A 25063-nucleotide genomic window follows, 5' to 3' on the forward strand; every position below is an offset into this window, starting at 1 on the left:
ACAATATAGGTTTAATAAAATTATGAGAAACTACAAAGTGCTGAAATGTTGCATCTTAGCTCCCGTTTGGTTGTCAAGAAAATCAACTGAATAGGATCAGGGAACACTGAAAAAGAGCATTTGCCGTGTCTTTCCATAAACCTAATAAATCAAAGGAAATATGGAGGCTTCCAAGAACAATCCAGATGGTGAAATCTTTAAATTGAACATGTCAGAGCCCAGGTCAGATTTGGAGGGCAATAAGAAATCAACACCGGTGAAATCATAAAATGTTTTATATTTACTCTTATTGCACCTAAAGCAGAGAGAGCCAGACAGGGCACACATTCAATCAAAGACGATCCCAAAGAATTTTCTGTAATAATATCAAGTGACAAATAAGAGGCACAACCTCTACAACTACAATATATACTCCAGTGATGGCGAACCTTTTAGAGACCGAGTACCCAAACTGCAACCCAAAACCCACTTATTTATCGCCAAGTGCCAATACGGCAATTTAACCTAAATACTGAGGTTTTAGTTTAGAAAAAACAACTCATACATTCACATATTTAGCGTTAAAAGAAAAACACAATAACAGAGCTTTCAATGATACAAACAACTTTTTATTGAAAGGTAAAAGTTTGCATTTGGCATGCATCTCTCCAGGACTCGTCCTCTGCTCAGCCACCGGACATTATTGTACATAAGTAAACAATTATACTGTGCCTGAACCTCCTCAAGAAGTGCTTGAAACTGTCGACTATTCAGAGCATGAGCCATGATGTAATTCACCATTTTTGTGACATCTTTGAGGACATCGTCAAATTTTTTTTGGAAGCAGGGAAATAAGAAAGGAGGAACAGGATCCATAAAAGAACAGGGCTTTTTGTTCCATTGCAGCCTTGTCTCCCCTTTCCTGTGAACTACAATTCCCAAAAACCCTTGCAAGTGAGTGTGTGTGTGAGAGAGAGGACTGAACCCTCTGAAGATGGACGGAGCGCCCCAACAAACAGCTTAGCTGCCCAGCAGCTCAGCTGAGAGGGGGTGTGTGGTAAGGTGCTCGGCCACAGCCTTCCCCGTCCAAACTGAAGAGTTCTCTTGGAACTCTCTCAGCCCACACAGAGGCCGGCAATGGGCAAACCACCCTTGAAGGTCTCTTGCCTTGAAAACCCTGTGAGGTCACCTTAAGTCAGCGGTGACTTGACTGCAGGCATGCACACGCCCACAAAGGAGAACCGAAGATGATTCCCCACTTTCTACGTGAAAATTCCTGGAAGCAGGGAAATAAGAAAGGAGGAACAGGAAGGATCCATAAAAGAACAGGGGCTTTTTGTTCCATTGCAGCCTTGTCTCCTCTTTCCTGTGAACTACAATTCCCAAAAACCCTTGCAAGTGAGTGAGTGAGAGAGAGAGAGGACTGAACCCTCTAAAGATGGGCGGGGCAACCCCACAAACAGCCTCCCCCGTCCAAACTGAAGACGGGCGGGATGCCCCGCAGCTCAGCCGAGAGGGGGGCGTGGCAAGGTGCTCGGCCACAGCCTCCCCGTCCAAACTGAAGAGGGGCGGGGCACCCGACAAACAGCTGAGCTGCAGCTCAGCTGAGAGAGAGGGAGCGGCTTGCCCCGGGTGCAAGGAGAGGGAGGGCGCCAGCGCAGGCTTGGGGAGCATGGGCTTGGGGAGAAGGAGCACCGCCCTCAGCGCCCTCACCATGGCAACACGGCACAGCCCTAGGCAGACGTGACGGCTTCGCGTGTGCCCACGGAGAGGGCTCGGTGTGCCGGCTGCGGCACGTGTGCCATAGGTTCGCCAACACGGATATAGTCAGTATGCCATCGGTTCCATCAGCTCTCACACATTTGCCTTTTTGCCTCAACTGCTGATCATTCCCTTCTTTATCACAGTCATTTGATTATGGTCTTGGCAACTATGAAAGTGAAAGGTGGGGGACAGCACCAGAATCTTTAAAAATTAATTAATTAAATTAAACAGAATAACAAGCACCAATCTTGTATTCAGCTAAAAGAGTTGTTCTGGAAATTCCAGTGGTGCTCCTAATTCCTCAGGGTTCTAGAAGTAAGGGTTGAATCCTGCAGATCCATTCTGCTAATGATGGTGTTTTCCTCCAGGGAAAGGAGCTTTCCCTTGATAGGAGAGGGTTTTCCACTGGTAGAAGAACCTTTTATATTCCTTGCACCAAAAGAAACACCACCAATAGTGGAACAGATCTGCAAGACCCAGCCCAAAAAAACCCTGCCTGAGTTATTCCATTTTAACCCTGGCTAAGCTGCCCTGTTTGCTTTTCATTGTTGTTCTTTTACTGCATGTTTTGTAGTGTCACATCTTATTTTCTATTATACAAGTGAGGTTTCTGTATGAAGTGGTTTCATTCTGTAGTGGAAAGTTCTGGGCTTGCTTCTTGGCTCACAAGCTGGGTAAGAAATCTCTTGGCAGAGAAGCTGAGCCTGTCGAAGAAATTTTATGCTCTAACTTGCATGTATCCGCTTCCGTAGAGGTGACTTCACATTGGTTTCTTTACAACAAGAGCTTCAGGTATTACTTATTTTTAATTGTTTGGTGTTGATGCTTCAGTATACCATCTTCTCCATCAGCTTTAACACATAATACTGGTACAGAATTTGTTTTTCTGGCTTACTCTAAACTGGTTGATCCTGCTAATATTATACTGTGGCTTCTTAAAATAGCAAACAGTAAATTAGCCAGATAAGATTACTTTTAATTGCCAAACTAGTCTTCATTATTTCAGAATTCAGATTCTCCTGACTAAGAATTTTAAGCAGCAGTCCCTGCTGTAGCTAGTTCTCATACCTATTGGGCTTCTGGTGGCTGTATGACAGGTTCCTTTACACTGGTCAGCTAGTTTTAAATCATATTAGGTGAATTACTGAATTCAGCCTGCACCCTCAGCTTACTTATCCATAATCTCAGTGGTATTTCCCCCCAGTCATGCTGACTTCTGGTATTAGACCCTGGCCGAGAAGAATAGTACCTGGGAAGACTGACTGTAGTAGGTAGGTTCAGCACCCTTTTTGCTCTAAAATCCAGGTACGGAGCTGGAGGAAGGAGCACCCAAGGGAGGGAGGAAGAGGATGTGCCACGAGCACGTATTCACATCCTAGAGCCAGGAGCTGTTGGCACCAGGAGTGGAGACAAACCTGCCGGGCAGGGCGCGTGGCGGCAGCCCCAGCAGAAAAATAAAGAGAGGGAGAACAGTGGTCGGGCCTGGCCAGGCAGCACATATACCTGAGCTGAGGGCAGGCGGCACGTGCACCAGCTGGGCGCTGCTGTACTGTTTTCCAGATGCCCACGCCAGTGCTGCTTTCCTTTCCTCATGCCCAGGACCAGTACGAGCTGCAGGCAAGCGGTATGCGCACCAGCAGGCCATAGGCAGGCAAGTGCCCTCGCCAGACTCCCCCCCCCCCCACCAAGATCCGGCCCTGCTAAAATCTAATCTCTCAGTTTGCCACCATAATGTCTAGGTTAGCCTTCAATCTCCCTTTCCCTTTTGTCACTCATTACTTTTTACTCCATTTTCATTTAGCCTTCCTCATTTCTATCAAATCCTTTTTCTTTTGCTTTACTAGAAGCCTGAAGCCTAAGTTTTAATACACATCTCCCTCCCCAGTCAAAAGATGAAGGCAGCAGAAAAAGGAAGACACAACATGCAATGGATTGACTCAATAAAGGAAGCCACAGCCCTCAGTTTGCAAGACCTGAGCAAGGCTGTTAACAATAGGATGTTTTGGAGGTCATTAATTCATATGGTCGCCATAAGTCAGCACTTAGCACATGCACACAGCCAACAAACTGTGTAACAATTTTCTCCCCACATACTGTGTTAGTTAACTGTCTTTCTCTTTCTGACTCCATTCTTTCCCCCTTTATTTATTTCAGATATTTATATGTTACTTTTCTAAAACCAGTAATCACTGGAAGTGGTTTCTGTACATACTATTAGTAACATAATCTTCTCACTATATTACTCAGCATAACAAAAACCACTATTATTTGAACCAACAAACAGTAAAAATTAAAAAGAGGTATACCTTTAAATAGTTATACCTTGCAGTATTTTCTGAACACTAACAAAGGTGGCATTATCCTCACTGTCTCTTGTTTAGCTCATCCTTGACTTGTGTGCTGCTGACATTGCCTTTCTCACTGCTCCAAAATTCATGTACTGTTCAGCAGAGTTTCATCATCACATGTACATAATACCATGCAAAATTTGGACTCCTTTCCTGTTCATCTTTCTTTTCATTTCAGGCACCAAATACATTGCTGTTTTCTCCATCCTCTCCATCCTGTCTCTATCCATGGCTTCTTACTCCAATCCTATGCCACTTAAATTTTCATTTAAGTTCTTTCTCCTCCACTTAGTTCACGCTGTCCACATTCTCCACTCATTCTATTTATTCCTTTTTTTTCTTTTTGCTGCTGAGGACTTCTTTGCAGGGAATGAATGATACAAAGCCATGAGATCCCCAGTAAAGTAGGATAGTTGAAAGGCCTTTGAATGGCTACTCTGGGTATTCTGAAGGTGCTTTGCGGCAAGACACAAAATGAATAATTCTATTGAGAGAGATTAAAGACCAGCACATAGTGGAACCCTGAATCTTAATGTCAGTATGCAGTCTGACCAGATGAATTGCTCATATTTGGTTTGTGACCTCGAAGTTTGGCCTCTCTCTTTAAGACATCAACCTAGTCCTTAAAGATTTTGTATTCTACATATGAGGAAACTGTGTGGAGGTAGTATCATAATTTGTTCATAAATTCATGAGCCAATGGATTAGAGTTCTAAGGGAGAAGGGATAGGTAGGAGATGATAGGTAGAAAACGGCAATTAGCCTGGGAGGAGAAGGTTAGTAATCAGCTTAGGTGTTAGGTTTTTATGAGATCTCCTCAAATTGACAGGGAACTGTTTAAGACATGGGAAACTGTTACTGTAAGTTCAGCTGGGGGTAGATGCAAGAAATTTTATTCTTTTTAACTTAAGCAATTTTTGTGTCAAGCCTGCATAGATGAAATTCATGGTAAGTGTTACTGAATACTGAATCCCTTTACCTTAAGTTTTAAATGCTTAAAGTATAAATGTTATGATGTTTTACAAAATAAATCCTTTACTATTTGAGCAATTACATGTGAGAGCTTAACTCACCCCAAGCCAGAGGTTTGGCAGTTTACAGAGCAAAAATTATTCTGTCTCCGTTAAAGTCCTGCTGGGTACCCTAGGGAAGGGGAATAAACAGGAATGTGACCCGGGGTGGTGACAAAGTGAGCAGTGCTTCTTGAATGTGCAGACCATCTTGGCATGGCTCAGAGACCAAAGCTTGGTTGTGACAAGGTAACAGTACTTGCAGCCAGTTTAGATCCTGGACGACACAGGAATCAAGCTAGATGTAGCCCATTTCTGAAGAAAGAACATAATACATTGTTGAGCTGACAAGACGGGTATGGTCTTCCAAACAAGTAGCTCTAATGGGCACTGCTTCTGAGATTAATGGGACTGTTGTTAACTTAAGACATATTGGTTTGGTCACCATTTTACATGAGGATGCTGTAGGGTGTCTGTCAGCCTTTCAGAAGAGATCGTTAACTAGAAAAGCATCTAGAAAAATCCCAGTTTTCAGGGGAATACAGGGTCTGCTAGGCAAAGAAAGCAAGTATTTCAACTCCTGTTGGGATTATATGTAGAGGAAATTGGGTAGACATACTGGTCTAATGCACTAGACTTTCCCAGTTTGTTGGAAATTCAACCATTTCTACTCTTCTGGGTTTCCAGGACCACACCCTAAAAATGCAGATAGGGACAAAAAATGTATGTGTCCTAGGATACCAGTAACTAAAGATGGGAAGAACAAAATTTGTTGACAATCTAAGCAGAACACCTAGTAAGAAATTCTAATGCATTCAAAAGCTGGTAGAGCATCTACTTTCCATCTGTTGGTTTTTCAAATTATTGTTCCTCAGGATATTACCGCCCCCAAACACATGAAACTTACATTTAGATTAACATAGGGAATTAGCTTGCATGTTTGTGCAGGGCACAGTAAACCAGGATCTTTTACCTAAGGGGTGGCAGTGAGTAGCAAATCTTTAGAAGGAAAGGATGACAGAGACCTGATTTAAAAGGAATACAGAGTTTATTGATGGATTTCGTACAATAGTGGGGGGGACCTCGTTTTCTGACGGCTGCAGAGAAGAGACGAAGGGAGCTGTTTTTAGAGATGGGTCTTATTTAAGTTTTATGGTTTTATTGATCAAGACCTTGGTCTAAGAATAGGGGGGAAAGAAAGAGTGTGTGTGTGGGGGGGATCTATCTTACGCAAATACTAGCAGTGCTAAACCAAGGCTCAAATTCCTTATCCCAATTAATATAGCAACCACTTACACATATGCAGCAGAGCTCCTCCAATCTGGAGCAGGAATTAATCTTTGCGCTAAATGTATAGAAAATGGGGAATAGTGGTTTGGAAAATAGAGTGGGATACATCAGGTCAGTGATTGCATATCATGTGAAAGACAATACAGGCACAGGTATCTTTGTCTTCTTGCCTGGCATGGCTTAATTGCTGTTGTCCTGTTTGCACACCCTGATTTCTCCCAGAGAGGCTTCATCGGAAGCATTGCTGTGGTCTTTGTCCCAGAATTCTCTTCTGTGTTCACCGTTGCACTGTTCCCTGTGAGACACAAAACATGGCAGTGTTCCCCATGTTGTGCGGTGTGCCTCTTGGGTCTTACTCATGGTGTCACTCTGGCAGTACATCCATTCAGGCTGGGAGGCAGGGTGTGCAGATGAAAGGAGGGCTGGCAACAAGGACATTTTTGAGGGAGTGGTTCATGTCATCAGTAAGCAAACAAAAAAGTATTCATGTCAGGATTCCAGGGTTCAGGTACCAAGAGGGTAAAAGGTCTAGTTGAGGATGGATCAAAAAGTCTTCAATATGAATTTCCATTTGCTAGCTTGACTCCCAGCGTCTTGTAGGGAAACGTTCTGGATAGTTTAAAGTGCCAAAAATGACCATGGTTCCTTGATCTGGTGACAGTATCCATGCAATCATGCTAGAAATTGTTGAAGTGGCAGAAACCAGATCTACAACATTTCCAGGCCATGGAATAATGAAGTGGAACAAGGGCAGTGGCAGACCTACATTTTTGGGACCCTGAAGCTTGAACTGTTATAGGGGCCCCTTCGCAACCAGCAACAATAGGGCAACATTCAACAAGGTCCAAAGGACCTTGCAGCCCTTGCAAGGACCTTGAGGCCCAAATGGCGGAGAACAGGGCAGTGGGGTGAAAATGGGCCATACAATGAGCCCCTTCCCGCCAGCAAAAAGGTCTGGGTAACCGCTGTTATCTTCTTCAATGAGGTTGTTCTATGGCAGATGTATTGGTTCATTCTCTAATAGAGAGGTAGAAGGTCATTAGAGGGGGCTCGTTAGGATAAAGAGGTGAAAATCTGATTGTTGGTGTTAAAATGCACACGCAAGACGAGTGCAGCCTGAATTGAGAATTCAGATGTCTTTTTATGGTTCTGATTGGCTCTAGCCTAAGGGCTGAGCTATGGAACAATTAAGCCATGCATCAACGAAGAATTCGAGGATCCAGCTGCCCAAATGTAGGCTATGAATAGATTCTGGCGAGCTCAGTGAGCCCATTCAGCTGGGGGTTCGGGTGCTGCAAGCCTCCAAGAAAATTTTGAAATTTGACCAATTGCAGGGACATTTTGAAACCATAAAAGTGGGTATTAGAGCATATTCTAAGGTTAATATTAAGTACTTCAACCCATTGGCTTATAATTCTATCACTAAAAAGCCTTTTTTAAATAACAAACAAAGTCCATCAATTTTGTTGAAAAATTCACTCATTAAAAAAAAAAGTTGCTTCAGGGCCCCTCCCGGATTAGCCTGAGTTTAGTCATTTTAGCTTCTAGGGACAGTTCAGGCTTGATTTGATCTAGAATCCACTTATTTTTTGTTGTTGTTGTTTTTGCAGTCCATGGTATCCGTAACATTATCCTCCAATACCATATTTCAAAGGAATACTTTCTTCCTGTCAGCTTTCTTCATTGTCCAACTTTCACATCTGTACATAGTAATAGGGAATATTATGGTATGACATAACTTGATCTTGGTTGCCAGTGACACACTTAAGAATCTTTTCTAGCTCCTTCATGGCTGCCCTTTCCAGTCTCAATCTCCTTCTGATTTCTTGGTTGCAGTCTCCCTTTTGGTTGATGATAGAGCCAAGGAATAGAAACTCTTGAACAATTTCAGTTTCCTCATTGTCCACCTTAAAGTTGAATAATTCCCCAGTAGTTATTAGTTTTTGTCTTCTTGATGTTCAGCTGTAATCCTGCCTTTGTACTTTCTCCTTTAACTTTCAGCAGTAGTCGTTTCAAGTCTTCACTGTTTTCTGCCAGTAATGTGGTATCATTGAATATCTCTAATTCTTAATGTTTCTCCTCCCAATTTTCACTCCACCTTCATCTAAATCTAATCCAGCTTTCCTTATGGTATGTTCTGCATTCATATTGAGGAGATAGGGAGATATAATATATCCTTGTGTAATACCTTTGCCAATTGGAAACCATTCTGTTTCTCCATATTCTGTCCTAACAGTAGCCTCTTGTCCAGAGTACAGGTTGCACATCAAAACGGTGGCATAGCCATTTCCTTACAAACCAGCCATAGCTTTTCATGAGCCACGCAGTCAAAAGCTTTTCTGTAATCTATGAAACACAACCTGATTTTCTTCAGAAATTCTCTTGTATGCTCCAGTAACCAACGTAAATTTGCAATACCATCTGCAGCGCCTCTTCCTTTTCTGAATCCAGATTGAACATTAGGCATATCTTGTTCCACATACGGTAGGCATATCTTGTTCCATATACGGTAGCAGTCTTTGTTGTAAGAATTTTAACATCACTTTACTCGCATGAGAAATTAATGTAATGGTCCGATAGTTGCTACAGTGTTTGACGTCTCTTTTGGGGAATTGGAATGTAAATTGAACGTTTCCAGTTTGTGGACCACTGTTTTTGTATTCCATATTTGTTGGGATAGTCTTGTTAAGATTTTGATGGACTCCGTTTCCATGGCTTGGAATAGTTCTATTGATATCCTATCTGCTTCTGGTTATTTGTTTCTCCCAATTGCCCTCAATGCACTTTTCACTTTATAGAACTTAAGGTTCTTCAAAAATTTCTCCTTGGAAGGAATCTGTCATCCTTTCACCTCTTCTGTATAATTCTTCAGTTTATTTTCCCCACTTTTTCTTAATTTTGTCCTCTTCAGTTAATGTATTTCCATGTTGATCTTTCAGCATGCGTAACAGTGCTTTAAAATTCCCCTTGAATTCTTGGTTCTTCTGGAACAGATCTCTTTTTTCGTTGTCCTCTTCTATTGGTTATTATAATAGTTCTCTTTGTCTCTATGTGCGAGTCATGGAATGTTGCATATAGATTTTTTTATTGTTTCTGTTGTCTTTTACTTTTGCTTCTTGTCTGTCTTTTGCAATTTGAAGAGTTTCCTCAGTCATCCATTGAGGCTTTTCTTTTCATTTATTTTGGCTATATGAATAGTCTTTGCGTATTCTTCCTTGATAACATCTCTAGTTTCAACCCACAGTTCTTCTGGTTTACCTTCACTTGAACTTAGTAATTCAAATCTGTTCTTAGTCATTCAAATCTGTTCTTTACATGGTCTTTAAACTCTTCAGGAATGTCACTTAGATTGTATTTTGACACTATAAATGTTCTGGTGTTTTTCTTCAGCTTTTATTCTAATTTTCAATATCAACAGTTCATGGTCTATACCATAGTCAGCTCCAGGTCTTGTTTTAGCAGAGAGAATAGAGCTAGATTTATACCATGGTCAGGACATAAGTGTTCAAAGAAATACAGTGTGCCTAGGTAAGGTGTGTGAGGAACAGAGTTTTAGTCTCTCATCCATATAGTTTAAGAATGCACTCCTGCATCCCCTCACCCTCTTTCTTTACACATTAAGTGGGTAGGCATGTGGTCCCTGCATTATGCCTAGTTTGGCATGTCTTTTTTCTCTACCATGGCCAATAGCGGGACCCCATGTCTGTCTCTGAACACAGACACACACACCTAATGCAGTCAGAGGGATATGATTTAGTAGGCATTATAGAAACTTGGTGATGTGATTTCCATGACGGATGTAGTAGTGGATGGATATGAGTTATTCAAAAAAACCCGAAAAGGTCGAAGAGATGGAGGAGTGGCACTGTATGTGAGGAGAGGGATTGCTTGTCAAGAAATACTGGAGGAGGGTGATAGCCCAGTGGAAAGTATCTGGGTGAGGATAAGGGAAGGAAGGACAAACAGTATTGTGGTTGGAGTCTGCTACAGACCTCCTGACCAGGGTGAGGAGGTGGCTGCTGTCCTCCTTGACCAGCTTGAGAGGGTATCCAAACAACAAGAGCTGGTAGTTATGGGTTATTTCAACTTTCGTGATGTGTGCTGAGAGACAGACTGTCAGGCATCGGCCTGGTATACAGCAGCGGTGCCAGGTGGTGTTCCAAGGTTGAACTGTTGTTCAGCTCTGGTTTTGTTTTTTCTTTCTTTACCCTGGGAACAAGGGCTATCTGTGGGTTGCCGTAGCAACCAGTAGTCATCCAGGAAGTTCACTTTCACCTTTATAATTCCTGTACCCTCAGTATTGCCCCCATTAGTATCCTTGCCAATTTCCAAGTCGGTTTCTGTAACTCGTTGTATATTTTCCAATAAATCACCTTTCTATGGAAGATCTGCCTAGAAGTCGGTTTGTGGGATGTATCTGGTGAGGCCAGAGCTGACATTAGGATACTAATCCTCTCACCTATCTTTACACCGTTCCTCCGTGGTCACTTCAAACGCCCGCATCCTGGCAGGGGGCGCGGGAGAGGACCTTCGGCGGTCGCTCCTGGAGGAAGCGCGCCGCGCTCATCAGGAGTCCCATCGGCTGGCGGGGCTGGTCGCCTCGCAGTGGGTCCACCTTGAGAGAGCAGCTCCCGTAGAGTCACAGGAGGACGCGCACCGGGCCCAGGAGGAAGCCCGTTGGCCTGCCGGCCTCCTTGAGGAAGCGCGCCTAGCCCAGCAGGACTCTACTCTGTTTACCCGACTGGTTGCCGGACACTGCGTGTTGGGCGGGAGCGAGAACCTACTGGAGAGAACTGTTCCGCTTGTTCAGGATCCCGTACGTCTCGCTCCCATGGCTGAGACGATGGAGGAGCCGTCTCCTGATCGACCCCGTTTTCACCGGGAGGCAGAGAATGCTGCCGCCAAAGCGGTCTTGCAGCTGCTCGACGTATCGGCAGATTCGGCCACCGAAGGCATGTTCCTGCAAATCCTGGAGCCCTGTTTCGGTTGCCCTGTACCCGCGGAGCTCGAGCGACAGGCGTTGCCTTTGCTCACTAACCGCAGGGAACTTTTGCTCTTGCTACAACGGGAGGCTGAACAACTTCTGGCTGCAGCGGCCGATGCCCGGGCCGCCGATTTGGCAGCGGCGCAGGTGGAGGCGCTTGTGACCGCGCCGGCGGTGGCCACTGCGCGGGCGGTGGCCACCAAGGGTCCCATAATTCCGGACATGGGGGGAGAAGACTGGACATTACCCTCGTTCTCCCCCGACCCCCCATTGTACGAACTCCCGAGGAGTGCAACGGCTCGCCTACAGAGACTGGCTGAAGTCAACCGCCACAGCAGTTTTTCACAAGATGTTGGGGGGTACCCGGATGGGGAAGACCTCGGTGAGTGGAATACAAATCTCCGAGTGCCTCAGGTCGGGGGGGCCGGGGGCCCCGCAGACGAGATCCAACTCCTGCGGTATCGAAACCAGGACCTGGAGGGCAAGTGGCTCAGATGTGGGACCAGATGGATCTTATGTGGTGGGAGTTTGGCAAGTTGCAATGGGCGCAACCTCCTGCACCAGTTCCGCCACTTCCAGGGCAACCAGGCCAGCTGGGAGCGCCCGCGCCAGGACAGCCAGGAGCGCCCGTGCCGGAACAACCCGGTGGTCCTGCTCCAGGACAGCCCGCCCTGAGACAACCCGGTGCCCCTGCTCCAGGACTCCCAGGGGTACCCACGCCACCAGGCCAATCGCAACCACAGCCGGGGCCTGTTCCACAGCCGCATCCATACCCCCCACAAAGGGACTTACGAGCAATGTTCGATGGATCCGCGGAAGGGTTGCCCTGTTTCTTACATCAAGTGGACAGTTTTATGAGAGAGCAGGGACACACTTTTCTCACGGAAGACAGTTGTGTCAGATATGTGTCATCTCTGCTGGAAGGAGAGGCGGCAGAATGGATGATTCTACAATTCGACCTTCGGGCTCAATCTGTGCAAACTTTGAATGACTTTATGCGGGCACTACGGAGACAGTTCGAGGGTCTTTTCCGGAGTGAGAAGGCCAAGACTGCCATCCTTCAACTGCGCCAAGGCACCAAGTCAGTCAGGGAATACGCAAGTGAATTTCAACGACTCGCCAGTAAGAATTTCAACGACAAACACGCTTGCCACTTCACGCTGTAAACCCAGCACAAAAGAAGTGTAAAATGACCTTTAGGATTCCAGTCCAGATCACACCACTGCCCACCATGTCAAAGAAGCTCCCCAACCTGTCTCCACCAGTTGGAGGCTGCTTTGGTTTGGTCAAAAATTTTCCAAAAGACAAAACCTTGAACTCCAGGCTTTCGCCCCAAGTCCAAGGAGTAGCTGCCACCAGCCCTTTCAAAAGGTTGAGCTCCAGGGGGAAGATAAGGGCAATCCTCTCCCAACTCACTCCAAAATTGAGTGTAACGCTTACCCTGCAAGGTAGAGACCTGCCAGGGAAAGATTACACTCCCAAAATGTCTTAGGTTTTTGGTAGGTGGTTTTTACACTCACACAAAGGCACTTAGAATTTAGGCTTGGAATCCCAAAATCACAGACACAAGCCATTTAAAGGCTAACAATTTATAAGATTCAAGCTGGTTTACAGGAATGAAAAGTCATGAAGTGTTAAGCAAGAAAACAATAAACTATTTAGCATAACTAGCTAATACATTCAAAAACCTTTTTGGTTCAAAAGGATTGGCAAAGGTTTCTTACATCAGGTTTATAGTTACCAACTTCCAAAGATGCTTCCAGCATTCAAGAGTTTCAAAAGGTTGTCCAAAGGTTTCTCCAAGCAGGTCAGCTTGACCAGAGTTTCCCCGTAGGGCCAAAATCAAATGGGTTGTGATGCAGCCAGCACAGCTCTCCTGCTGTACCCCAAAGCATGCATAGTTTTCTCAAGGGTTGGTTTGTCCTTATATTCGTTTTCTCAGTGGCATGAGCTCATAGAGGCCAATTGAGAAAACGCAAGCACTTAAGCTGTTAATTAATCGCTTGGTCAGAATTGCTGACTCATTCAGAGATGTGTTCAGGTGAGGAAGCCTGCAGAACTACCTGCACCTGGACATTGTCATGATGGCTGACCATTTAATTACCATGGCAATGCACGGCCTTGCATTCCAAAAAGGGGAAAGGTTAACTAGCACCAGCTGGGGCTTACCTTTCTTCCTCCACAAAAGCAGTTTTCAAAAGGAAACTTATTTTGCTGGTCTAAAATCCCAATAACACAAAATTCATAGGCTTCCCAGGCCTGAACCAAAGAAATAACACACTCCAAGAAATTGAGAGGCCTCAACTTCTTGACACGCGGTTCCTGGACGTGCTGCCACCGCCGGACAAAAGGGTCCCCCCGCTCTCAATCTCGATGCAGACGTCCCTCCAACAGCGCCACTACCTGACCCCTCAGGGTCTCGGATTACAAATGTCGTCGTCCTAAGTGAGGACAGTACTGCCTCAGAGGAAGAGGGAAATTGGGGAGCCTCGGCTCTGAATCTGGTCACAACTCTTGACCAGACAAAAAACGGACCGGGTCTGCGGTAACTGGAGCGCCACCTCAGACCCTTGCTTCTGTGCAACCTGAAGCTCCACTAATGGTGAGCAAGGTGGGGGACATTGTTTTCCTGGACGTTGTTTTACAACATTACAAGGGGGGTCCCCAAATATGAGTAAAGGCCCTAGTTGATTCCGGTTGTGCCCGTACCTTAATTAATGAAGACACGTTTAAGGCCTTAAAAGTGAAGGCGGTGCACCTGCCCCAACCTGTCCAGTTTGCCCAATGGATGGCAGTGACCTCCGGGGGGGCAGTGGACCGACGCACTGGCAGAGTGGCCATGGGCGTGGGCCATCACTGGGAACAGTTGCACTTCACAATAGCACCGGGCATAAGATATGCAGTGATATTGGGAGTAAATTGGCTGCGTGGGCACAGCTCATTATTAACTGGGCAGCCAAAACCATTGAGCTCACCCAGCCACAGTGCGACCGTCATTGCAGAAAGGTAGCAGTTAAAACACCTGCCATGGCGGTGCAACTCAACGGCGCCTCCAACACCCCCCAACTGCCCCTCGAATATGTGGACTTTGTGGATGTCTTTGATGCGAAAGAGTGTGATGTACTGCCTCCCCACCACAGAACAGACTGCACCATCGAGGTGGTGGGATTTATCCTTTGAGCCCCAAAGAGATAGCTGTACTCAGGGACTTTTTAGACACGAACCTGGCTCGAGGATTTATCCGACCCTCCACTGCACCTAATTGCACCCCTGCCCTTTTTGTACGAAAGAGAACGGGTGATTTGCGCTTGTGCATAGACTTTTGCAGACTCAATGTGGTCACCCAAACCAACGCCTGTCCTATACCCCTGATATCTGATTTATTGAGCCAGCTAAAGGAGGGGTGCAGTTTCACCAAACTAGATCTGGTTGAAGCATATTATCTTGTGAGAATTCAGGAGGGGGACGAACCGCTGACTGCGTTTTCCAGCTGTTTCGGGATGTTTGAGTACCTAATGATGCCCTTCAGGTTAAAAGGCGCCCCGGGGGTCTTCACGGAACTGATTAACGAAATTCTTCATGACTTGTTGTTTAAAGGGGTGGTAGTCTACTTAGATGACACAGACTCTGCAAAGCAACCACAGTCACACAAGTTCCTCACCTTCCTGGCCAACATTTTCCTTCATCAAATGGTGGAGGTTGTTATGAGGGGCTCAGCCATACTTGACTTAATATCAACCAACAGGCAAGAGATGGTAGATGAGGTAAAGGTGGTGGAGACTTTAGGGGGAAGTGACTATGTCCTCCTAGAATTCCTTTTGCTGTGGGGGACCAAGGAAGTTCGTAGTCACATGTGTCTGTAAGAGGCGTGATGAGAATCATTCTATGGGCAAGTCTGCTGGAAGGGAAAGGAGCAAGTGAAGGGTGGGCTCTCCTAAAACAAGAGCTCTTGCAAGCTCAAGCCCTCACTATTCCAACAAGAAGGAAACATAGTAGAGGATCCAAGAAGCCGATGTGGATGAACAGAAAACTCCATGATGAGCTTAGGGAGGAAAAAGAAATATTCAAGAAATGGAGGCAAGGGCCTACCTCTAAAGAAGAGTCTCTGCAGGTTGCTAGGCACTGTAGGTCAGCCATCAGAGAGGCCAAAGTTCACAGTGAGCGGATGCTGGCTAGGGAAGGCTTGCTACAACAAGGAAAGCTTCTTCATATACATGAGGAACAAACACAAGGGAAAAGAGGCCATAGGCCCGCTGTTGGGTGAAAATGAAGAAACTTTGACAGAGGACAGAGAGAAAGCAGAAAGGCTCGATGCCTATTTTGCTTAATTTTTTTTTTACCTGAAAAAGAGAATGGGCTCATCTAGAGATGATAGAAGGTGTCTGGGCTGCTGGTTGACATGAACTAAGAGGTAGTTGAGAAGCACCTGGCTGCACTGGATGAGTACAAATCCCCCAGACCAGACGGTATGCACCCAAGAGTTTCTAGAGAGCTTGCAGAGCCTTTGTCCATCATCTTCCAGACCTCTTGGAGGACAGGCAATGTGCCACAAGACTGGAGGTGGGCGAACATTATCCCAAATTTCAAAAAAAGGAGGAGTGATGACTCAGAAAACTACAGGCCAATCAGTTTGACCTCTGTCTCAGGGAAGATGCTGGAGCAGTTATTAAAGAGATCAATCTGTGAGCATCTGAAAGACAACTTGGTGATCCAGGGAAGTCAGCATGTATTTGTCCCCAACAGGTCCTGCCAGACCAACCTCATTGCCTTCTTTGATCGAGTGACGAGCATACTGAATTGAGGGAATGCAGTTGACGCTGTTTACCTAGATTTCAGTAAGGCTTTTGATAGGGTTCCCCATGATGTTCTGATGGGTAAACTAGAGGACTGCGGACTAGACCCCAGGATAGTTAGGTGGATAGGGAACTGGTTGGAGAACCGCACTCAGAGTAGTTGTCAATGGCATTTCATCTGAATGGATGGAGTTCTCTGGCAGGTTTCCTGTGAGATTGCGACATTTTTCATCTTCAAAAGTTCTCATGACTGGATGAATAGAGGATATCATGAAAGCCAGGAGGGATATTCCGAGGCATCTGGGCACCAACGCCCCAATTCTTAGTTTCAGCCATGCAAAGAGAGGATGAGCAAAATTGGTCACCTTCACACAGTAGAAGACATTGAGCCATGTGGCACACCAGAGGCTGGCTGTGCTCAAATACATCCAGCAGAAGGCGAATGCCTGCTGTTTTATGCTACCTGTGTATGTCTCTGGAGAGCCGGCATACACAAATCGACTGCTCATGGTAATCCACTGCCAAAGAAATCTGGAGAGGCTGAGGGTGGTCAGTAGAAAATCACAAGGGAGCATCTTCCAGCTTTGTAGCCAACTGTGGCCGTTCACGACTATGATGAACCCATTGGCTAAGAGGGAAACAATGGACTCGATCCCGATCCTGGTTGTCCAGTGGGGTGCCACAAGGTTTGGTTCTGAGCCTGGTAATTTTCAATATTTGTATAAATGATCTCGATGATGGTGTGGAGGGACTACTCATTAAATTTGCAGATGACACCAAATTGGGAAGAGCAGCAAACACACCAGAATTCAATGAGATCTGAACACACTGGAAAAGTGGGCGGATGTGAACAAGATGCAGTTTAACAAGAATAAGTGCCGAGTTCTACATCTGGGTTACAAAAATGAGGGACATGCATACTGGACCAGGGATACACTTCTGGGTAGCAGTTTGTGTGAACAAGATCTTGGGGTATGGGTGTACCATATGTTAAATATGAGCAGCCAGTGTGCTGCAGCGACAGAAAAAGCTAATGTGATCTTGGGGTGCATCAACACAGGCATAGCATCCAAATTGCAAGATGTCATAGTTCTGCTGTATACAGCATTGGTCAGGCCACACCTGGAGTATTGTGTGCAGTTCTGGAGACCTCACTTCAAAAAGGATATGGACAGAATCGAGCAGCTGCAGAGGAGATCGACAAGGATGACCAGGGGCTTGGAAACCAAGCCCTAGAAGGAAAGGCTGAGGGAGTGGGGGATGTTTAGTCTGGTTTGGTCTGGTGAAGAGGAAGTTGAGGGGGGACATGCTTGCTCTCTTTAAGTATTTGAAGGGCTGTCACTTAGAGGAGGGCAGGGAGCTGTTTCTATTGGCAGCAGAGGATAGGACTCTCAATAATGAGTTTAAATTGCGGGCAAAGAGGTACCGGCAAATTATAAGAAAAAACTTTTTTACAGTTAAGTGTTGTTCAACAGTGGAATCAGCTACCCAGGAAGGTGGTGAGCTCCCCCTCGCTGGCATCTTTGAGCAGAGGCTGGACAAACACTGTCAGGGATGCTCTAGGCTGATCCTGCATTAAGCGGGGGTTGGACTAGATGGCCTGCATGGCTCCTTCCAACTCTATGATTCTATGATCCTTCTGAGAACTGTATTTTGATTAGGAGAGCTTCTTACTCAAGCTACTGTATACCCCCCAAAAAAGTGTACCCTTAGCTCAGAAATAGCACCTTTGCTTGATTGACACAAAGATGTGTCTTCAGTGTAGCACAAAATCTATTAGTGCCTCTTCTAATCTTCCTTAGAAGTACATCTATATGAAAAGTTATACACCTGCTTCTAGAGCTGCCTCTTAGCTATGGGTCCTCATCTACATTATGCCCTTTAAAATATTAAGCCAAACCAAGATGCTAAAGGAACACTAAGGATAATTTGATAGCTGAGAAACTAAATGAATTATCATCTGTCTTCACTGTTGAAGATATAGGACAGATTCCTTCTTCTGAACCGAGGTTTTGGGGAGGGGAAAATGAGGAACTGGGGCAAATAGTGGTAACAAGGCAGGAAGTCCTAGAACGTCCAGACAAACTGCAAACTAACAAGTCACAGGGACCAGGTGGTGTTCATCCTAGAGTTCTTCAAGAACTCAAATGGGAAATTGCTGAACTTCTACGGTAACAACGATATGTAATATGTCCCTTCGATCAGCCTCTGTACCGAGAACTGGAAAATGGCCAGTGTAACACACATCTATAAAAAAGGTTCCAGGGGGGACCCAGGAAATTACAGGCCAGTTAGCTTAACGTCTGTTCCAGGTAAATTAAAGGAAAGCATTATTAAAGATAGAATTGTCAAGCATATATAAGGGCAGGCCCTGCTGAGCAAAACCCAACATGGCTTCTGTAAAGGTAGGTCCTGTCTCACTAACACTTTAGAGTTTTTTGAAAGTGTTAGTCAACATGGGGACAGGAATTAGCCTGTGGACGTTGTGTATTTGGATTTCCAAAAGGCTTTTGACAAAGTCTACTTGGATTTCGCAAAGACTGCTAAGCAAACTTCATAATCATGGTATAAGAGGACAAGAGAGTTGGCTGAAAAATATGAAGCAGAGAGTAGGAATCAATGGTCAGTTCTCCCAATGGAGGGATGTGAGCAGTGGGGTCCCTCGATCTGTGTTGCGGCCGGTGCTTTTCAACCTGTTCATCAGCGACCTGGAGTTGGGGGTGAACAGCAAGGTGGCCAGGTTTGCAAATGACACCAAATTATTTAGGGTGGTTAAACAAAATCGGACTGAAGAGGTCCAAAAGGATCTCTTCAAACTGGAAGAATGGGCATTAAAATGGCAAATGAGATTCAATGTGAGCAAGTGTAAAGTTATGCATATTGGGGCAAAAAAATCCCAGCTTCACATATACACTGATGGGATCTGCGCTGGCAGCAACAGACCAAGAAAGGGATCTTGAGGTGGTAGTAGATTGCTCGATGAAGATGTCAACCCAGTGTGCAGCTGTTGTGAAAAAGGCAAATTCCATGCTGGCCATAATTAGACGAGGAACAGAGAATAAAATTGCTGCTATCATACTGACCTTGTACAAATCTATGGTGAGACCACACTTGAAATACTGTGTACAGTTCTGGGTACCACACCTAAAAAAGGATATTGCAGAGCTTGAGAAGGTGCCAAAAAGAGCAAACAAAATTATCAGGGGACAAGAACAACTGCCCTATGAGGAGCGGTTAAAATGCTTAGGGCTGTTTAGCTTGGAAAGAAGGCGGTTAAGGTAGAGGTCTATAAAATGATGCATGGTATGGAGAGAATGGACAGGGAGAAGCTTTTCTCCCTCTCTCATAATACTAGAAGGCGGGGTCATCTGCTAAAGCTGGAGGGTGAGAGATTCAAAACTGATAAAAAGGAAGTATTTCTTCACACAATGCATAGTTAAATTGTGGAACTCCCTGCCCCAGGATGTGGTGATGGCTGCCAACCTGGAAGGCTTTAAGAGAGGAGTGGACATGTTCATGGAGGAGAGGGCTATTCATGGCTACTAGTAAAAATGGATACTAGTCACGATGCATACCTATTCTCTCCAGGATCAGAGGAGCATGTCTAATATATTGTGTGCTTCGGAACATAGGCAGGATAATGATGCTGCAGTGGTCTTGTTTGTGGCTTCCTAGAGGCACCTAGTTGGCCACTGTGTGACCAGATGGCTGGACTTGATGGGCCTTGGTCTGCTCCAGCATGGCTTTTCTTATGCTCTTATGCTAGTCTTGCAAATGCCAGATATGTACCATTATTCCATACTGGGGGGGAAGTGATAAAAAGTGTACAAGAAACAATACAATTCTGAAGATGTAGCAGTTTGAATGGATCTTGGGAGAAGTATGGATTGTATGAAGGAAGAGCTTGGAGGAAGCGTCTTTGAGTAATGTGCTGCAGCTGTTTTAGTACAATGAATACATTGCCGTTCTGTATACATTTTCTATAATAGCTCATTAACAGAAATGTTTATTTCAGGGATTCTCAAACTTTGTGATAGAGAAACTTAGTAATAAAACAATTCAAATATCCCTAAGTTTACTGAACAGAGACTTAAAAACTGCATGTCCTTTGGTTCTTGTAGGTTATCCGGGCTGTGTAACCGTGGTCTTGGAATTTTCTTTCCTGACGTTTCGCCAGCAACTGTGGCAGGCATCTTCAGAGTAGTAACACTGAAGGACAGTGTCTCTCAGTGTCAAGGGTGTAGAAAGAGTAATATATAGTCAGAAAGGGGTTGGGTTTGAGCTGAGTATTGTCCTGCAAAAGTATTGTCCTGTAAGTATCAAGATAATGTGCTAATGAGGGTATGGTATGTTAATATGGAACCAATTGTATCCTGAAGTGATCTGTTAATGTGTGTAATCCAAAACTAATCTGTATGGCTATTGTTGAATGTTGTCTTTGTCTGGAGGTGTTTCAGGGCAGGAAGCCAAGCCTTATTCATTCTTAAACTCTCCTCTTTTCTGTTAAAGTTGTGCTGATGTTTGTGAATTTCAATGGCTTCTCTGTGCAATCTGACAAAATAGTTGGTAGAATTGTCCAGTCTTTCAGTGTCTTGGAATAAGACCCTGTGTCCTGTTTGTGTCAGTCCATGTTCAGCCACTGCTGATTTCTCAGGTTGGCCAAGTCTGCAGTATCTTTCATGTTCTTTTATCCTTGTTTGTATGCTGCGTTTTGTGGTCCCGATGTAAACTTCTCCACAGCTGCAAGGTATACGATATACTCCTGCAGAGGTGAGGGGGTCTCTTTTGTCTTTTGCTGATCGTAGCATTTGTTGTATTTTCTTGGTGGGTTTAAACACTGTTTGTAGGTTATGTTTTTTCAAAAGTTTCTCCATCCTATCAGTGACTCCTTTAATAAATGGCAAGAATACCTTTCCTATGGGAGACTGTTTTTCTTGAGTTTTCTGATTTTTGTTTGGTTCAATGGCCCTTCTGATTTCATTCTTGGAGTAGCCGTTTGCTAGCAGTGCGTGATTTAGATGGTTAGTTTCTTCCTTGAGAAACTGTGGTTCACAGATCCGTCTTGCACGGTCCATTAATGTTTTGATTATTCCTCTTTTCTGTCGGGGGTGGTGGTTGGAGTTTTTGTGTAAGTAGCGATCTGTGTGAGTTGGTTTCCGGTAGACCTTGTGACCTAACTGAAGGTTTGATTTACGGATGACAAGGGTATCAAGAAATGGGAGTTTACCCTCAATTTCCTTTTCCATGGTAAACTGAATGTTTGGATGGATATTATTAAGATGGTTTAGAAAGTCCATTAATTTTTCTTCACCATGGCTCCAAATGGTAAATGTATCATCTACGAACCTGAACCAGACTGTAGGTTTGTAAGGTGCTGATTCTAATGCTGTCTTTTCAAAATATTCCATGTAAAAGTTTGCTATTACTGGACTGAGTGGACTTCCCATAGCTACTCCATCAATCTGTTCATAAAATTCTTGATCCCATAGGAAATAACTTGTTGTCAAACAATGGTGAAATAAGGCTGTTATATCTTCTGGAAAAATCTGGTTAATCAATGAGATTGTGTCTTTAACTGGAACCTTGGTAAAGAGGGATACAACATCAAAACTGATTAATATATCCTTTGGATTGAGTCTTAACGGACTGATTTTGTTGATGAAGTGAGTTGAATCTTTGATGTAAGAAGTGGTTTTTCCAATGTGGTCCTGTAGGAGGGTGGTCAAATATTTAGCTAATTCGTATGTTGGGGAACCAATGGCACTCACGATGGGTCGGAGTGGAACGGAATCCTTATGAATTTTAGGTAGTCCATATAATCGTGGTGGTTGTGCTTCAGTCTTGCATAGTTTTCTGTGTGTGTCGGGATGAAGAGTGGAATTCTTGATCAGAATGCTAGTTTTCCTGGTAATTTTGCAAGTTGGATCTCGTTTTAGTTTTTTGTATGTGGCAGGGTCCAGAAGTTCCTCAATCTTCTTTTTGTATTCTTCTGTTTTCATGATCACTGTGGCATTGCCTTTGTCAGCTGGTAGAATAATGATTTCTGGATCTGCATTGAGGGTCTTGATGGCGTTTCTCTCCTTGCGTGTTATATTGCTGGTAGGGGGCTTTGCTTTTCGTAGAATTCTTGCTGTCTCTCCTCTTATTTCCTCAGCATCTTCTTCAGGTAGATTACGAATGGCAGATTCTACATTTGCAATGATGTCTTCCACTGGAATTTGGGTGGGAGTGACTGCAAAGTTTCCTCCCTTAGCTAAGATGGAAGTTTCTTCAGGTGAGAGTTGTCGGTCTGTCAGATTGAAGATAATCCGTTTGTTGTCAAGTTTTGGACTGTTCTGTCTTCTTTCCTGTAATTTGTTAAACTTTTGCTTCTGTCTGGAAGTATGGCTGGTTAACCCCTGTTCCATTTTTCTGTAGGTGAGATTATCAATCTTGTCCCAATCATGGCTTCTCATTTTGTGGCTAGTATTGATATGTAAGGAAAACAACTCCTTGTCTGTGGCAGCAAGTTCTCTGCGGGTAGTGTGAATTCTCTCTCGTAAGAGAGCCCGTTCTAGATGGTCATAAATGCGGTTAGCTCGTGAAGTTTTAAAGATTCTTTTACTTGTGAGAAAAGATGGAATGGTTCCAGTGTCTCTGCATCGTAGTAGAAAAGTTAAAGAACAAAGTAGATGTGCTTTCTTGTTCCGAAGTGTTTCCAATCTCCGGGTCTGTTGAAATATTTCCTCCCCGTAGAGGCGTTCAAAATATTGTCGAAGGCTTTCACGGTCAGAGTTCATTGGTTCTTGTAGGTTATCCGGGCTGTGTAACCGTGGTCTTGGAATTTTCTTTCCTGAAAATTAGCATTCTGATCAAGAATTCCACTCTTCATCCCGACACACACAGAAAACTATGCAAGACTGAAGCACAACCACCACGATTATATGGACTACCTAAAATTCATAAGGATTCCGTTCCACTCCGACCCATCGTGAGTGCCATTGGTTCCCCAACATACGAATTAGCTAAATATTTGACCACCCTCCTACAGGACCACATTGGAAAAACCACTTCTTACATCAAAGATTCAACTCACTTCATCAACAAAATCAGTCCGTTAAGACTCAATCCAAAGGATATATTAATCAGTTTTGATGTTGTATCCCTCTTTACCAAGGTTCCAGTTAAAGACACAATCTCATTGATTAACCAGATTTTTCCAGAAGATATAACAGCCTTATTTCACCATTGTTTGACAACAAGTTATTTCCTATGGGATCAAGAATTTTATGAACAGATTGATGGAGTAGCTATGGGAAGTCCACTCAGTCCAGTAATAGCAAACTTTTACATGGAATATTTTGAAAAGACAGCATTAGAATCAGCACCTTACAAACCTACAGTCTGGTTCAGGTTCGTAGATGATACATTTACCATTTGGAGCCATGGTGAAGAAAAATTAATGGACTTTCTAAACCATCTTAATAATATCCATCCAAACATTCAGTTTACCATGGAAAAGGAAATTGAGGGTAAACTCCCATTTCTTGATACCCTTGTCATCCGTAAATCAAACCTTCAGTTAGGTCACAAGGTCTACCGGAAACCAACTCACACAGATCGCTACTTACACAAAAACTCCAACCACCACCCCCGACAGAAAAGAGGAATAATCAAAACATTAATGGACCGTGCAAGACGGATCTGTGAACCACAGTTTCTCAAGGAAGAAACTAACCATCTAAATCACGCACTGCTAGCAAACGGCTACTCCAAGAATGAAATCAGAAGGGCCATTGAACCAAACAAAAATCAGAAAACTCAAGAAAAACAGTCTCCCATAGGAAAGGTATTCTTGCCATTTATTAAAGGAGTCACTGATAGGATGGAGAAACTTTTGAAAAAACATAACCTACAAACAGTGTTTAAACCCACCAAGAAAATACAACAAATGCTACGATCAGCAAAAGACAAAAGAGACCCCCTCACCTCTGCAGGAGTATATCGTATACCTTGCAGCTGTGGAGAAGTTTACATCGGGACCACAAAACGCAGCATACAAACAAGGATAAAAGAACATGAAAGATACTGCAGACTTGGCCAACCTGAGAAATCAGCAGTGGCTGAACATGGACTGACACAAACAGGACACAGGGTCTTATTCCAAGACACTGAAAGACTGGACAATTCTACCAACTATTTTGTCAGATTGCACAGAGAAGCCATTGAAATTCACAAACATCAGCACAACTTTAACAGAAAAGAGGAGAGTTTAAGAATGAATAAGGCTTGGCTTCCTGCCCTGAAACACCTCCAGACAAAGACAACATTCAACAATAGCCATACAGATTAGTTTTGGATTACACACATTAACAGATCACTTCAGGATACAATTGGTTCCATATTAACATACCATACCCTCATTAGCACATTATCTTGATACTTACAGGACAATACTTTTGCAGGACAATACTCAGCTCAAACCCAACCCCTTTCTGACTATATATTACTCTTTCTACACCCTTGACACTGAGAGACACTGTCCTTCAGTGTTACTACTCTGAAGATGCCTGCCACAGTTGCTGGCGAAACGTCAGGAAAGAAAATTCCAAGACCACGGTTACACAGCCCGGATAACCTACAAGAACCAATGAACTCTGACCGTGAAAGCCTTCGACAATATTTTGCATGTCCTTTATTAAAATGTATTAAAACCCTGAGAGATGTAAGGTTTAACAAATGTTTTTGCCTTTGTTAAATTCACTTTTAAATATTCACTGAATACATGTATGGCTTTCAACAATAATTAATATGTTGGTAAGCATTTATAGCCCTTCAAGGACTCTTAATATAGCAAAGCCTAGGGGTATTAGCTTGAAGATTTTTAAGGGGGGTTGGAAGCACTTATTCAACTTG

At 44.1% G+C, this 25063-nt stretch overlaps 1 protein-coding gene across 1 annotated transcript in view; it reads left to right on the plus strand.

The window, feature by feature from the left end:
- The window catches only part of POLA1 (DNA polymerase alpha 1, catalytic subunit), a 413999-nt gene that overhangs the window by 287282 nt on the left and 101654 nt on the right, over positions 1-25063 (plus strand). The window lies entirely within an intron of this gene.

This window comes from Euleptes europaea, chromosome 16 (genome assembly GCF_029931775.1).
Source record: "Euleptes europaea isolate rEulEur1 chromosome 16, rEulEur1.hap1, whole genome shotgun sequence".
Classification (NCBI taxonomy): Eukaryota; Metazoa; Chordata; class Lepidosauria; order Squamata; family Sphaerodactylidae; genus Euleptes; species Euleptes europaea.